Here is a 12,711-nt window from a genome sequence, read left to right as displayed (position 1 = left end):
TGTTATGGGATATGCCACTGTTCTGATATTGCTTTGATAATTGAATCATAAGTTACGCTGCAATCAAAAAAACATTAGCGGCAGCGAGGCTGCTTCAAATGGTGCTTCCTTTTTTTGAATCCTCAAAGCAGTTCCCAATGAGAATGGGAGATACTCAGTCATGAAGGCCTGCTTCAGATCCTTACTCACAGCTCATTGCCTTTGAGTGTTAAGCAACGGCACATCATATAATTATGCATATTGGAGGAAATTAACTATTGTAATGGTTGAGAGTATAATGACATCGCATCATGACAATGGTGAAAATTGTTATGCAAATCATGTTCACGAATCACACTTCTCAAAATTCTCGAACTTCGTCTTGGAAATGTTGTCAGAGAGAGAGAGAGAGAGAGAGAGAGAGAGAGAGAGAGAGAGAGAGAGAGAGAGAGAGAGAGAGAGAGAGAGAGAGAGAGAGAGAGAGAGAGAGAGAACAGGGATATATAAGATTGTTTCATGTTCGAGGGTCCTGGGGGGAAATGATGCAGACAACAGTAAATGAAAGAGGACGCTGTACAACAGCCTTAAATAAACCAGATATTTTCATACACTTTTTTTTATTTCTTTCATTTTTTATTTTGTTCTTGTGTTTGTGGTTCAGTTTTCAAAGGCTCAGCTCGTCCGAGGTATCCATCTCTCTATTTCCCCGCCATCTTCAAGTCATCTTGTTTTTCAATCACTCTTCCTGTCTTAACATCACAACGTCATTAATTTCACTCACCTCTCTATGGCACGAAGACTTTTCTCTAGCTCTCTGACACGTTCTATACTCTCAGTTGAGTATACTCTGTTATCTTGCTCTCTCTCCCTCCCTGGCAAGACTCACCTGTAACTGTAAGTGGAGGGAAAGCCACTTAGCACAAATGCTCAATACCAACAAAATTATACATGACTTCAGTGCCTTCACTTTCTATGAAGTGGCTCTAATGGTAGATTTTCACCCACATGTTATTAAACAGCTTTCAGTAGATTGGAGTAATACACAATGCTAATTAAGCGGTCACTGGGATCTGCGTCCCAAATGGCACCCTAATCCCTTTATAGGCCACTACATTTGACCAGATCCTATGGGCCCTAGTCAAAAAGTAGTGCACTATAGGGAATAGGGTGCCATCTATTCACTTAATCTTAATAGCCTGATGGACGTTTAGCTCTACGATATTCTGTAGTAGCCCGCAGGACCACCCACCAGTTTTCTGCCGTGTAGACTATTCATCCATTTCTCAGTCTGTCTTTCTGTTGTTTTCCGCCTGTCCTTTTCTGAGTGTCTGTAGCTGAGATTGGTGTAGGTTAGGTGGACTTGGTTGGTTATACAAGGGGTTTTTGTTGGGTGATGCAGGGAGAAGGTGGATGCTGAATTAAAGAATAAGGCTTATCACGAGAGTCGAGGTTTGAGCTCTGACTAGCTTTCTGCTTGGCTGAGAAAACACGTGTCATTCCAAGTCGTTTCAGCGAGCCGTGACACCCACTGTCTCAGATTGTTCTGAAGTCGTTTCTGCAGTTAGAAATCCTCTTTCTTGTGGTTTGAGGTGGAATGACCCAAGTAATAACTCGACAGAATCAACCGTTTTCAGATTGTAACACATACTGCATTCCCACCATCCATGACTTGAATCACATAACTTACCATGTAGCAAATTGTGTTTTGTATTAAAAAGAAAAATGTACGGAGAGACATGGACCTAGTAGAAATAGAGAAAAATGGCAACGATCCCCCTGTTCAGATTGCTTCATAAAAACTGAGATCTGGGCCTTAGTCCACTTTAGTTGAACTCAGCAGTCTGCTGGCGTTACATAGTTCACATGGCATATCACCCCCACTGTCAGGCTACCGTAAACCATGGACCTGGAATCCCACAGTACCAATACACGGACTGGATTATGGCATGACGTTTACTACATTACAACACTAGCAAACAGATTCTTGTCGGATAGGGCCGAGTCAACCCGGACTACAACTGGGTACAAGGCCATGGAAACAGAACACACAAAACCAAGATTCAAAAACATATTGTTTATTACAATGTTATAAATAGGTAATAGTTGAAATGACTCAAGCAGGGGTAGGTGTTGAAGGCTGTACCAAAGATGTTGCCTGTTGCACAAGAAGCTTGCTGAAAGTAGCTAAGTAACGGCTGAGTAAAATGCACCCGTCTAGTTAAAAGGAGATCACACACTTGGTATACGTTCTTAGGTAAGTGCAAACAGTGAGAAGCCACACAAGGCTGCAATAGTTAGTTCAATACAAATGTCCGCCTTCCCCTTTAATAATATACATATCAACATACAAACAATCATATAGGTTTCACTTTACCTTGTTGGGCTTCAAGCTGCCACATCAAGATACAACCAATGACTATGTCTTATTTTAATATAGCTTACCAATGGTCATCAACGCTACAATTAAAAACCAACCTTACCGTGACTGGAGTTGCAGCTTGGCGTCCAGCAGATACCTTTCACAATAGAAAACGCTGAAGACTTGGACCAGTAAAAGGGGATGTCCACCCTGTAACACACTGTCTATGTTGAATGTATAACTAGGTCTCGTCTTTAAAAGGTCACTCACATCCAGGCCAGAAATATGATTTACACCTCTTTAAACTCCCCCCCCCCCCATTCATTTGTCAACCACGGCATGCTCTGTCAACTCCACCATATTGTATTTAAGTGATTGTCAGCATATTACGGGGATGACAGGAAGTCAATAGCTCCTTCTGTAAATGGTGACAAATGGAGGTTCCTCTCTGCTCCGACGCCCTGACGAAAAAAGCTCTCACATCATCCTCCGATCCCCCCCATCCACATCCTTTCTAATTTCCTAGTGTGCTACTTTCATCCTGTCAAAACACGTCATCGTCAGCATCCGACAGTCATATCTTTCAGAACACACACACACGCACACACACACACACACACACACACACACACACACACACACACACACACACAGTCTTGTCCAGCTAAATGTATGGGGACACATAATTCAGTTCGATTCAAAATCCTATTTTCCCTAACCCGTGCTCTTACTCTAACCCTAACCCTAACCTTAACCCAAAAACCTGAACTTAACTCTAACCCTAAACCTAGCTCCTAACCCTTAAACCTGAACCCTAGCTCCTAACCCTAAAACAAACCCTAGCTCCTAACCCTAAAACGAACCCTAGCTCCTAACCCTAAAACGAACCCTAGCTCCTAACCCTAAAACGAACCCTAGCTCCTAACCCTAAAACGAACCCTAGCTCCTAACCCTAAAACGAACCCTAGCTCCTAACCATAAAAACTAACCATAGCTCCTGACCCTAAAACGAACCCTAGCTCCTAACCCTAAAACGAACCCTAGCTCCAAACCCTAAAACCTGAACCCTAGCTCCTAATTCTAAAATGAACCCTAGCTCCTAACCCTAAAACTAACCCGAGCTCCTGACCCTAAAACGAACCCTAGCTCCTAACCCTAAAACGAACCCTAGCTCCGAACCCTAAAACGAACCCTAGCTCTTAACCCTAAAACGAACCCTAGCTCCGAACCCTAAAACGAACCCTAGCTCCTAACCCTAAACCAAATTCTAACCCAAACACTAATTCTAACCTTAACCCTAATCCCCCTGGAAATAGCATTTGACCATATGGGGACAAAATGTCCCCAGTTGGACTTCTGGTCCCCACAAGAACAGTTAAACACGGCCACACGCACGCACGCACGCACGCACGCACACACACACACACACACACACACACACACCACACACACACAGCTCTGAACGACTCACTCAATGATTCCCTCAGTAAGGTTCCTGTGTGTGTGATATTAGCCACTCGACTGTGTGCCCTGGACGTCTTCCATCTTGTTTCCGATAAAAGGAACTCTGTCTTTATTTGTAAATGTGTCAATGGAGAAAGTGAGGTAGACGACAACATTTCATGCATTCCCTCTCCTTTTCATGTAATACCTTTCTGTATGGAAGAGTAGCAGTGTTCCACCACCTATGTCGCTTCCACCGTCTATCATCCCTTTTTGTAGAGTTCCACATCTAGTCATATAGGAAAATGACAGAAAACGTGGACTTTCTCTCTGAAATGATTACGCGACCAGCGAAGACATATCACTAGGGGATCTCTCTGAAATGTTTAATATACGAATCAATTCTATTATTCATTTGTGATTTTTTTTTGATCCATGATAAAGTTGTGTGTATACTTTCCAAAGCATTACTGCAAATTAATTGTGCACGAGGCCATAGGCCTACAGATGTAGGATCTTAATTTGATGACCCTGTTGCAGGAGAGCTTTCGTGCAAAGCAGGAACATTTCAAACTTAAAAATCTTTCTGAAATTTCCACTTTGAATTTCCACTTTCCCTTACAAAAAATGTATCAACCCCTACAAAAATGTCAATGTATTATAATGCACATAGTAATTCATATTTCCTGTTGCAGCAGGATTATTTTCCTGCTGTAGGAAACTGGCTCAAATCAAGATGCTCCATCTGTATGTCTGATGTATGATACTGGAAGGTATAGGTCTTGAATTGTCATTTCACGTAACATTACCAGTTCATCAAGAGGCTTCTAGTATTCAAAACTCAACTTAAGAATATCTCTTTTTATCTTCTGTATCATCCCTCAGGGGCACACATTTCACTGGGGATGGGGGACACACCCCACATTCTGAAATTAATGTTTTCCCCCCAGTTTTATAATTGGAATGTGATACAAAATGAGGCAACGGTGTCCTTTGGGACCATGCGGACACCTCCTAGTGGTTGGGTAGGCTGTTTGGAGTGTTTTCCGACTGGATAATAATTATAAAGAAATAAATATAATATGTCCCCTCCACTTCTAAAACCAAAGTTGCGCCCCTGTCATCACTTATGACCAATAGTGTGCAATGCAATTCAGTAGACTGTCGCATAAAGAAGCATGAGACAGAGAAATACTCTAAAGAATGAGACATAGTTTTCTTTAGCATGGTTGTATTTTCAGCGCAGTAACACTATTCTATGCAGTAGAAGCAGGTGCTCACTCTCCCATCAAACCTCCATAAAGATGACTGTGTTATGTTTGTTTTGGCTAAATGTACAAATAGTCATCAATGAGCATTGTCCCTGTTAGCAAAGTTGGTGTTGCTGACTCCTGCCCCCTGTTTGCCCCCTGACTAATCTCTCTCTCTCTCTCTCTCTCTCTCTCTCTCTCTCTCTCTCTCTCTCTCTCTCTCTCTCTCTCTCTCTCTCTCTCTCTCTCTCTCTCTCTCTCTCTCTCTCTCTCTCTCTCTCTCTCTCTCTCTCTCTCTCTCTCTCTCTCTCTCTCTCTCTCTCTCTCTCTCTCTCTCATTCTCTCACATTCTCACATTCTCTCTCTCTCTCTCACATTCTCTCTCTCTCTCTCTCTCTCTCTTTATAATAAACAATTACAGAGCACCTCATACTGTAAGAATCCATTAATATTTTAATGAATGAGATACACATTCCAATCATACAAAACATGGTGGTGGATAATGGGAAACCGTATCTGGGCCCGTCCCTTTCGAGTTCACACAAAGGGGACCTTCTGTTTATTATGAGGTAGCAAGTCTACATTGATTGCCCTTCCCAAAATATTATTGCATGCTTCATTCACCGTCTCTAAGTGCTTGAGTTGAAAAGGTAAGATTGCGGTTACGTCCTCAAGCCCTTCCTATGTAACAGAGTTTTATGTGACTACCACATGCCTGAGACCTCAACAGTTGCACTGGCTCCCAAACCAATAAAGAGCTTTTAGCTCAGTGGGCTAAGGAGCTCCTTTGGTGCACAGGGGACCTCAGTTCAAGACCCTGAATCACACATCAGTCAATGTTGTTCAAGGGGCAAGAGACTAGTCTGTGGTTACTGTGTGTTTTTATAGCCGTTTCCTTGTGCATTTATAAGTATCTTCTAATCATAACATTTAAGGACTTGGCATTTACCGTGGTGGTCTTTCTGTAAGTCAGTGTCTAAAAACCAAAGGTCAAGTTAGGTCCTTTGGTGTCCAAGTCCAAGGTTAGTTTATCTCAAAGGATATATATCCTCTGTTTGTTTATTTCTACCACAGACCCCTCAATGGTGGATATCTAGTCTAAAAACCCAAGTAATTATGTGGGAGAGAGAAAAGGAGAGGTCCCCTTGTTATACAAGGGACTGTTGTATTCATCTCCTCATTTTGCTCAAATGTCAACACCAGCCACAGTGGTTGGGGCACCACCAGGGCCCTGTTCTGGGAGAGTGGCCAGGGAGAAGGCACCTGACCTGGGTGCAAATTAAGATCTTTAGCCTCTTTCAATCTTATCAGTGTGACTGTTAGTTAACCAGCAGCCAGCCAGCCACACTGCCTTATTTAAACACAGTGAAAGAGAACAGGGGTTAGCACGAAATATCAAATAGAAACAACTATTTCCCATATCTCTTGCTCTCTTGTGTCTAGTTTAATTTGTTTGAGGTGCCTCTGTTTTCGACTTCTCTCTGAAAGGGCAAGGTCACCCCAATAGCTGTAACGTATTTTCAAATGGCTTGTTAAAAAACACAGTTGTTATCCGTTATCACAGACTGTTATCTTTCTAGAGTGGCAGCTTATCGTACCATTTATTAAACCGAGAAGCATGTCTCTTCACCGTCGACGAGCTCCAGACTGTAGACGGTACAGCAGTAGACTGGGGCTCAGGAAGCCGAGCAGTAGTTCATTGACAACCAGGAGGCAGAGAGGAGAGAAAGCTGCTCAAAATCATAGTCCTCGCTGACGCTGACTGGCTCCGACAGAAGAAAGAATTGGATCAGGTAAGGGGAACAGAGAACAGAGAGGGAGAGATAGAGGGAGAGAGCGGGAGAGGTGAAAAAGGGGTCTCCCCGCTTCAACGAGCTAACTCGGTGTCCGCCACAGGGATAAAAGAGGACAAAGACTAGGGCCACTCAAACCTCATTAAATGCCCAGTGACACACGCACACGCGCGCACACACACACACACACACACACACACACACACACACACACACACACACACACACACACACACACACACACACACACACACACACACACACACACACACACACACACACACACACACACACACACACACACACACACACACACACACACACATCTGAATCCCAAAGCTAAAGAAGGTATTACGCAGCAGTCCGAACGCCTCTCGAGAACCTTACGCTTCGCTTGACATGGAGATGGAGAGTGTGTTTGATATGGGTAGCTGTGGATGACACTGGGCATTACGCCATCAAATGGGCGTAATCGCTGTGGCGACTTGATGAAATTGTGCCGATTTTAGATAAAAGACCAAGGTGTTGTGATCCAGCAAGCCCTTCGGGGGCAACTCGCTGCCTTTGAGATCCGGGATGGTAGAGCATTCCCCATCAGAAAGTAGGAACTAGATTCAATCAGCAACTTGATCGGTCGTGACGTCGTCGTCTCTTATCTGCCACATAATTGTGTTGATGAGGCAGCAGAACGTGACAGAGACTGCGGCTACTCATTTCTGCCTACTCTGGGATGGAGGCTAGATCATGATTAAGTAGGGCATTGACTTCTGACTTTTTACCTACAGAGCTGTTTCTGTGTTTCAAATGGATGACTTTATAGTAGAACGTGTAGGTTTTTAGTGCTTGGTAGGGTGTCAGCATGAATCTAACAACACTTTCTAGGAAATAGCAGCGTCCATGGAAGGACATTTGTATGAAAATAAATATAGGTGTTTGCATAGGTTCCTAAAGGAGAACGGCATCACGGCCAAGACGTGAGACAACGTGAAAGACTTAAGGTGAGATGGAGAAAGAGAGGGAGAGAAGAGATGGAGGAGAGGGAGAGTAGCAGAGGGAAAGACTAATATGGCCGAGAGAGACACGGAGAAAGACAGCGAGAAAGTGAGAGGGCCAGAGGCTGAGAGTGAGGGAGAGACCGAGAGTGAGGGAGAGATCGAGAGAGAGGGTGAAAGAGGGTGAACGAGGGGGAAAGAGAATCAGACAGAGGGAGAGAGATAGAAGCCCTGCCCAGAATGTCTAGCACCGAAAGCCATGCTGAATTCATGTACTGTATAACCAATGTTATTTTAACTCTGTACTTTTGGTTAATTCATGTTATTTTACCCTGGAACTTATATTTGTAGCGTGTTGCTTTGGTTAACCTTTCAACGAGAGCAGGCACACTGGAGTTACTGCAATTAATAATCAATGATGTCTAAATGATGTATTAATATTCCAAAAGAATATTCAATTTTACATTCTTACATTCATTCATTCAAATGTTTTGCATTGCTCTGGGGATACGAATTAGAAGTTAACCATATTTATACATTTATTTATCCTATTGCAAATATAGTTGGTCATATTTTGATATGGATATTGTACTGCAGTACCTTGGCATGCCTTGCACGTATTGGCGTAGTTACGTATTTTAGGGACTCAACATAAAAGCTCCACATTTAGCGTTCTACCTGTTTAGCATTATACTCATGAAAGGAAAAGAATTTGCCCAATTTAAGTGCACAATTAGAGAACATGATTGACGAAAGAATGTGTAACTACTTTACAACAAAAAACGATTGAGGGCATGTGTGCACACGCATGTGTGTGTGTGCGTGTGTGTGTGTCTGAGTCAGTGAGTGACGGAGTGAGAGAGAGAGAGAGAGAGAGAGAGAGAGAGAGAGAGAGAGAGCGTGTGTGTAATTGCCTGTATGTGTGTTAGTATTTCCTGTTTGTGTGTGTTGTATGTGTGCTTGCATGCCTGTGTGTGTGTGTGTGTGTGTGTGTGTGTGTGTGTGTGTGTGTGTGTGTGTGTGTGTGTGTGTGTGTGTGTGTGTGTGTGTGTGTGTGTGTGTGTGTGTGTGTGTGTGTGCTTGCATGCCTGTGTGTGTGTGTGTGTGTGTGTGTCTTCCGTGCAACTGACTTTGAAGAAGATTGTCACAGTTCATGTTTGTCACATTTAATGAGCAGGGTCATCCATTTGAAATGATTTTAAAAGCCACGGGAGAAAGTAAATTATTGTTTTTGCGAACATGCATCAAACTGAGCTCTACTGAGCGTACTGCCCGCTAATTAAAACCCTCTATGCTAATACACATTGTCAACCACTGTCAACGTTCAATTACGATCATGATTTTTATCCCCAAACTAACTTCTTGTCTTCATGAGGAATTTCATCATGTGATTCCATGGAGTGAAATGGAACTGGTCTAGTAACAACAACATATACTGTACTGTAACTGGTCTAGTAACAACAACATATACTGTACTGTAACTAATCTAGTAACAACAACATATACTGTACTGTAACTGGTCTAGTAACAACAACATATACTGTACTGTAACTAATCTAGTAACAACAACATATACTGTACTGTAACTGGTCTAGTAACAACAACATATAATGTACTGTAACTGGTCTAGTAACAACAACATATACTGTACTGTAACTGGTCTAGTAACAACAACATATACTGTACTGTAACTAATCTAGTAACAACAACATATACTGTACTGTAACTGGTCTAGTAACAACAACATATAATGTACTGTAACTGGTCTAGTAACAACAACATATAATGTACTGTAACTGGTCTAGTAACAACAACATATACTGTACTGTAACTGGTCTAGTAACAACAACATATACTGTACTGTAACTGGTCTAGTAACAACAACATATACTGTACTGTAACTGGTCTAGTAACAACAACATATACTGTACTGTAACTGGTCTAGTAACAACAACATATACTGTACTGTAACTGGTCTAGTAACAACAACTTATACTGTACATGTAACTGGTCTAGTAACAACAACATATACTGTACATGTAACTGGTCTAGTAACAACAACATATAATGTACTGTAACTGGTCTAGTAACAACAACATATACTGTACATGTAACTGGTCTAGTAACAACAAAATATACTGTACTGTAACTGGTCTAGTAACAACAACATATAATGTACATGTAACTGGTCTAGTAACAACAACATATACTGTACATGTAACTGGTCTAGTAACAACAACATATACTGTACTGTAACTGGTCTAGTAACAACAACATATAATGTACTGTAACTGGTCTAGTAACAACAACATATACTGTACTGTAACTGGTCTAGTAACAACAACATATACTGTACTGTAACTGGTCTAGTAACAACAACATATAATGTACTGTAACTGGTCTAGTAACAACAACATATAATGTACTGTAACTGGTCTAGTAACAACAACATATACTGTACTGTAACTGGTCTAGTAACAACAACATATACTGTACATGTAACTGGTCTAGTAACAACAACATATACTGTACATGTAACTAGTCTAGTAACAACAACATATAATGTACTGTAACTGGTCTAGTAACAACAACATATACTGTACTGTAACTGGTCTAGTAACAACAACATATACTGTACTGTAACTGGTCTAGTAACAACAACATATACTGTACTGTAACTGGTCTAGTAACAACAACATATAATGTACTGTAACTGGTCTAGTAACAACAACATATAATGTACTGTAACTGGTCTAGTAACAACAACATATACTGTACTGTAACTGGTCTAGTAACAACAACATATACTGTACTGTAACTGGTCTAGTAACAACAACATATACTGTACTGTAACTGGTCTAGTAACAACAACATATACTGTACATGTAACTGGTCTATTAACAACAACATATACTGTACATGTAACTGGTCTAGTAACAACAACATATAATGTACTGTAACTGGTCTAGTAACAACAACATATAATGTACTGTAACTGGTCTAGTAACAACAACATATACTGTACTGTAACTGGTCTAATAACAACAACATATAATGTACTGTAACTGGTCTAGTAACAACAACATATACTGTACTGTAACTGGTCTAATAACAACAACATATACTGTACTGTAACTGGTCTAGTAACAACAACATATACTGTACATGTAACTGGTCTAGTAACAACAACATATAATGTACATGTAACTGGTCTAGTAACAACAACATATAATGTACATGTAACTGGTCTAGTAACAACAACATATAATGTACTGTAACTGGTCTAGTAACAACAACATATACTGTACTGTAACTGGTCTAGTAACAACAACATATACTGTACATGTAACTGGTCTAGTAACAACAACATATACTGTACTGTAACTGGTCTAATAACAACAACATATACTGTACTGTACTGTAACTGGTCTAGTAACAACAACATATACTGTACTGTAACTGGTCTAGTAACAACAACATATATTGTACTGTAACTGGTCTAATAACAACAACATATACTGTACTGTAACTGGTCTAGTAACAACAACATATAATGTACTGTAACTGGTATAATAACAACAACATATACTGTACTGTAACTGGTCTAGTAACAACAACATATACTGTACTGTAACTGGTCTAGTAACAACAACATATACTGTACATGTAACTGGTCTAGTAACAACAACATATAATGTACTGTAACTGGTCTAGTAACAACAACATATACTGTACTGTAACTGGTCTAGTAACAACAACATATAATGTACTGTAACTGGTCTAATAACAACAACATATACTGTACTGTAACTGGTCTAGTAACAACAACATATACTGTACTGTAACTGGTCTAGTAACAACAACATATACTGTACATGTAACTGGTCTAGTAACAACAACATATAATGTACTGTACTGTAACTGGTCTAATAACAACAACATATACTGTACTGTACTGTAACTGGTCTAGTAACAACAACATATACTGTACTGTAACTAATCTAGTAACAACAACATATACTGTACTGTAACTGGTCTAGTAACAACAACATATACTGTACTGTACTGTAACTGGTCTAATAACAACAACATATACTGTACTGTACTGTAACTGGTCTAGTAACAACAACATATACTGTACTGTAACTAATCTAGTAACAACAACATATACTGTACTGTAACTAATCTAGTAAGAACAACATATACTGTACTGTAACTAGTCTAGTAACAACAACATATACTGTACTGTAACTGGTCTAGTAACAACAACATATACTGTACTGTAACTAATCTAGTAACAACAACATATACTGTACTGTAACTGGTCTAGTAACAACAACATATACTGTACTGTAACTGGTCTAATAACAACAACATATACTGTACTGTAACTGGTCTAGTAACAACAACATATAATGTACTGTAACTGGTCTAGTAACAACAACATATACTGTACATGTAACTGGTCTAGTAACAACAACATATACTGTACAGTAACTAATCTAGTAACAACAACATATAATGTACTGTAACTGGTCTAGTAACAACAACATATACTGTACATGTAACTGGTCTAGTAACAACAACATATAATGTACTGTAACTGGTCTAGTAACAACAACATATACTGTACTGTAACTGGTCTAGTAACAACAACATATACTGTACTGTAACTGGTCTAATAACAACAACATATACTGTACTGTAACTGGTCAAGTAACAACAACATATACTGTACATGTAACTGGTCTAGTAACAACAACATATACTGTACATGTAACTGGTCTAGTAACAACAACATATACTGTACTGTAACTGGTCTAGTAACAACAACATATACTGTACTGTAACTGGTCTAGTAACAACAACATATACTGTACTGTAACTAGTCTAGT

This window comes from Salvelinus alpinus, chromosome 2, assembly GCF_045679555.1.
Source record: "Salvelinus alpinus chromosome 2, SLU_Salpinus.1, whole genome shotgun sequence".
Lineage (NCBI taxonomy): Eukaryota > Metazoa > Chordata > Actinopteri > Salmoniformes > Salmonidae > Salvelinus > Salvelinus alpinus.
Note: the sequence above shows the minus strand (reverse complement) of the source record.